This window comes from Phalaenopsis equestris, unplaced genomic scaffold, assembly GCF_001263595.1.
Source record: "Phalaenopsis equestris unplaced genomic scaffold, ASM126359v1 Scaffold001191, whole genome shotgun sequence".
Lineage (NCBI taxonomy): Eukaryota > Viridiplantae > Streptophyta > Magnoliopsida > Asparagales > Orchidaceae > Phalaenopsis > Phalaenopsis equestris.
Window position 1 is genome coordinate 5,577 of NW_018165630.1, and position 5,582 is coordinate 11,158.

Consider the following 5,582-nt stretch of genomic DNA (forward strand, 5'->3'; position numbering starts at 1 on the left):
TAAAAGTGATCACTTTTACAAATTGATTTTTTTTTTTTTTGAAGATTTGGTCACAAATTTACAATTAAGAAGACCGTTGATTTGACCATGCTTTTTATTTCATAACTTATTTAATGACGTGTTGTAACTCGCAACATGCTAAATTAAGGGTCCATTTGGGACTACAATATATACAGTTTTGTCTGTTTGAAAAAATTATATTTGTATTTTGATAGATTTTAAAAAAAATTGTCGTCGAAATCTGCGTTTTCCTACTACTCATAACAAGATGCGGTGACAACTTTATAGTTGCGACGTGACTTCCGTAATTTTTTTAGCATTAACTTATTATTCAACAATTTACAACTGTTTTTTATTAAACTGTAGCTATCTAAAACAGAAAATATGAACATATTTATTTGATAAAATTATAAATTTCTTAAAATTAATAATTACATAATTGTGAAGATTTACATACATATCACTTAATTTCTACTTATTTGCATATATGATGTATATATATGTATATATATGTATAGCTTTCTATTTTGTACGTGAAACTATGTTATGACCGGGACGAGCAATTGTCCTATTTGGATCTAACAATTTGTGGATATAAATAGTAAAATTAAATTTTTTTATAATTAATTCTATATAAATTTGCCTCACTGAATATATATTTTTGCCTAATACTTATTAAAATTTAGATATTTAATGCTGTCTCTGGCTCTATATGTACAAATATCATCTTATAAATATAGATTTTAATTTTTAAAAATTAAAATAGTGATATTTTTGATGTGAAATGATTTAAATGTTAAGTGAATAATATTATTTATGTGTTATGGAAAATTTAAATGGTATAAAGATAAAAAAAAAAATTAGATATTAGATATCGAAATATATAAAAATTAGGTGGTATGCATGTAAATGACCCATTCAAGAAGAAATATATAAATCTCTAAGGGTAATTTGGTACATTTCATCAAGCAGAACGGAAGGTTTTTAATGTAATTTTGATAAACTTATACTGTTTATGAAGCAAAGATATAATTAATTTTTTTTTTCCTTGGGAGGAAAGCTCGAGCAAAATACCTATAAAACTGTATTTCTGTCTCTCAGTTGCGCTCTCCTCCTGCACTCGGTTTCTTTTCTCGATTTCTTCGGACTCTAGCAGAAGCGATCGCCCAACAATGAATTGAAAATCAGCAGAAAAGACAGAGATTTCGGATTATTCATCTCTTTTGAAGGTTAGGTTTGATTTTTCTCTTCAATTCTTCTATTATTTAATCAGTTTTTAGTAATGTTACCTAATCGGATTCTGTTCGTCCCTTTTTGCGTTTCTATCGGATTTTTTTTCCTTCCATTTTGGTTTCTACGATCAGGAATTTGGCTGCAATGGTTTTCAGTAGCTCAGGGAGTATTTTGATCGCAGTATCTGGTTGTGGAAGTTCGGTTTTAATCTATTTAGTGTTATTTTCGATCTGTGATGTATTTTGCTTTTTTTTATTTTTGGTTGCATGATGAGTTAATTTAATTTTAAATATATGTTTGATGATGCTCATATATTCTCTGGTACTGCGCCATTCTTGTCTGTGTGATTCTATTCAAGCTGTTTATTTTTCAAAATTAATTTGGGATTTTTTATTAATTTTTTGAGCACTTATTCAGTTGTTAAACTGCTCTTTTCTGGGTAGGAATCAGTTGTTTTCCTCTGTTTTTTTGTATTTTACTCTAATTTAAAACTTGAGCTGCATTGATTGATTCTCGGGTTGGGATTAAGTGAAGCTTTTTAGCCGTTGCGCCATTTATGATTTGGTTGGACTGTGATAGCTGCGTTGAAATTATTAATTTTTTACTTTGAACCTGTGGTTCAAGTTCACTTTTGTTGGTTTCTGTAATTTTTGTTCATGTATACGGCTAAACAGAGTTGAAGATAGGATTCTCATGTATTTGCATATCTAACATCTAGACTTTTCTTTTTTACATTTATACCACTCTAGTCTCTCGTATCACATGAAAAATACCTATAGTATAACTTTTAAACAGTGAAATACTCCTTTTCATGCATAGTTAAGGTGACATAGTTGTAAAATTTGAAGTTTGGTTATTAGATATGTAAGTACGTAAGAATCGAGTGGCATGCATGTATTTCATTTATTTTTTTATGCTTATGATACTATAATGCATAATAGCTAAATGTGTTTATTATTGTTCATGATCAATTTTAACTATAAATCTATAATTTTATCTGGACAAAAAAAAAAAAAAAACAATCAATTTGCGAGTATTGCAATGTATTCATTGTATGCCGGTTTCTAGGCTTTTCATGGAATGCTATTTTTGTTCAGAAAGATGTATGTTGGTTTTCAGTATTATTTTGGATTCAGAATGAGTGACATTCCTTATGTAAAATTGAGTGGCATGTATAGTTTATGTTGAACATTGTGAAGCAGGAGGGTTGCCCACCTCAAACACCGATTAAATTTGGAAGAAACACACTTATTTAAACTCCGTGTTCCAATGCTTTATGAGTAACAGTCCAAATTGGGCATCTCCCTCTAATTATTGGGGAGTGTAAGCTCAATGTCAAATTTCAAGGCAGAGATATCCTCTTAGTATTGTGACGGGCAGCTCTCTCTATGTGTTGTAGAGCCGCAAGACAACAATATCTCTAGTATCTCAGGCATGTGCTCTTTGTAACGCTGTAAGTCACTTTTTCGAGGCTTTTTTTTAGTATGAGGGGTCAAGCGGTTCATTATTATTCTCCAAGGTGGAAGATATATTTTTTCTAGAATACTTGTTTAAGGTTGTACATATCCTTATTCACGACTTGTTGAGTTTTGAGGCTTTAATTCATTTACAACATGAGGTGTAGTTTTATGTTCCTCCAACAATCCAAATTCATTATTCTTGATTACAAGTTCCATCATCTTTGATATCCTTCCCCTTGCGAGTTGTGACTAGTTCCTATAATCATATCCATGGGTATGGCAGAGTTGTAAGGCTCATCATTCCCGAGGCATCCTTATGCCATGAGTAAATTTTCTTTAAAATTTATGTGCCGCATTCAGGGAAAAATTTCATACTATAACCTTAGGGTTCTTTGAACGCATTATTATATTGCACCTCTTTTGTCTATCTTTCATATCCCTTCTCTATAGGTAAACCATATCTTGAATCCTTATGAGCGTGTCTTCATTGAAATAATCCACTATGAGCTTTGGAGTCATGTTGATTGTGCCCTTGTTTGTGTTGAGGTTACTCATTTATTAGGCTTTAGAGACTAGTGAGCGTGTCTTCATTGAAATAATCCACTATGAGCTCATGGAGTCATGTTAATTGCTTTAGAGACTCTTTGGCCTTGATTCATTGCAAAAATATAAAAGATTTAAATTCGGAATCAAATTGATTTCATTAATTAAATTGAAATGTAGATAAAAATACAAGTAGGCCATGAAATAATGAAAAATCAGAAAACACACAAAGTACATAAAAAAACATAATCTTAATTCATAAACAACACACTATAAGAAAGCACATAAACATTGAAAAATTGAATATAAGTTTTGGTTAAGGAAAAAAAAAAATAGTAACCTAGGGCAGAATGGGATTCTGAATGAAGCCTTTTATACCCTAAAACCAATATTATTATCATCATCACTAGTAGGATCATTTAAAGAATTGATATGATATCAAATAGCTCTATTATTCTTATTACTCACATTTGTGTCATCCCATTCATCTTCTTTCTCATCCCACGCAATTTCTTTCTTCTTTCTTGCATCAAGATTATTATAATGAAATATTAAATAGTTTTTTTGCGTATTTCATAATAAATATAAATTTACCAACTTTTCGAGATATTTGATGTTTGATATTGTTTGTGTTTGGTGGATTTTTGTGAATTTCCACAAATTCTTGTTTGTATTTGGTGGATCTTTCCGAATTTCCGCTAATTCTTGTTATTAGTAGTATAAATAGTAATAACTTCATTATCATAGGATCCATCAAACATTTCTTCATTTTCTGTCTTATTTTGGTTAATCATCTATTCATCATTTGATGACTAATCATCAATAATTAAGAGATTATCATTATCTTACTTGCGTTTAACATGAGATATTTTTTTTTAATTTTTTATTGTACAGAATATAAATGAATTTATTTATCCTAATCACAACCAAATGATTTATTCTATTTTTAGGAACTTAGTTGAATATGCTTCAATTTATTCACATGTAAAAGTTAATCATATTGGACTTAGGTCCCTGACTGCAATGCATTTAATTTTGGTGCTTCATCTTTAAAGTGCAGCCACCAATACTCTAAATCACTAGTTATAAAAATAAAATTAGAATAATATTAATTACATATTTGACAAACTTAATCATATATTTAATATTAAATAAAATTGATTGTTATCTTACTAGGTGAATGTATTTTGCATGATAATTGGGTAGCTCTAATACCAAATGTTGCCCTTTTTACGATGAATTCCTTTTATTTGTCAGTTTTTTCAACTAAATTTATACAAATCAGTTTTAACATTTGCACATTCAAAGATGCTACCATCAATATGAAATTGAGGATTTATAAAAAATCAAGTAGAGTGCAAATTACGATGTAATTGGTTGTCCTATTCATGATAAATAATTTTCCAGATCTCTTTATAATCTAATTCTGCTCTTCCCAAGCTCTTTGTTATTCATTCTTTAGCCTTATCTATAGCACCATATACCCTATTATAAGGAAACTACACCATTAACCATTATCAATGTTTCCATTAGGCTTTATGATCTTAAGAGTGTATATCACACTCTGCTGAAAAGTATTCTCTCTTAAGATAATTTTATTTCACCGGTTTCACTAAATATGTTTTTTGGCCTTTTCACTTCATTATATTATTGAGGAGTAAGCATTTCCTCTAATGGATTCTTGACTCTATGAATAAATAAGCAATATAAAATCTTATGATATCTGGTCTAACAAGATCTTAATTAGTGAATTGTCTCATTAAGCTACAAGTGTGAACAAGATCTTAATTAGTGAATTGTCTCATTAAGCTGCAAGTGTGGTTGTATATAAACTTGCTAGCTCTTTTTTGTTTCAATCAAAGCATTTTTATGTATTGTCAAGTCGTCAACTTTTTCTAGCATCAAAGCGAGAGTGGGCTGCACAAAGAGTTCAATATGGATGTTTTATTTTCTCCTTTAATATTCTCCATGACACCTTATATGCACTTGCATTATTTGTTACTACTCTTCTAGTTGCAGGGGCTAAGGACCAACATGTAGAGGACCCGAAAATGAGTTCCTATAGGATCAAACGACTTTAGGTAAACCTTTTGTGACTCGATTACTCGCGAACGCCACAATTCACACACTCACTACACCACACGCGACTTTGACTTGAATCGACTCGCGGCTCTCCCGTCGGCGAACTCGTCCGGACGACCCCGGATGACGAAAAGGACTGTGCCGACGCGTCCGGAACATCAACGTTGCCCGGGGAGAACACCCACATTGTCGCGTCGTCGCGCGCGAGTAAATTGTGTTTTAATTAATATATATATATATATATATATATATATATATATATAT

The 5,582-nt window shown here is 30.7% G+C and overlaps 1 protein-coding gene across 1 annotated transcript in view; it reads left to right on the forward strand.

Annotated features, from left to right (window-relative positions):
* Positions 1–1,047: 1,047 nt before the first annotated feature.
* The window catches only part of LOC110033477, a gene marked incomplete at its 3' end in the record, with an annotated part of 16,618 nt that continues 12,083 nt past the window's right edge, over positions 1,048–5,582 (forward strand). Inside the window, 1 exon segment of the mRNA XM_020737470.1 lies at positions 1,048–1,229.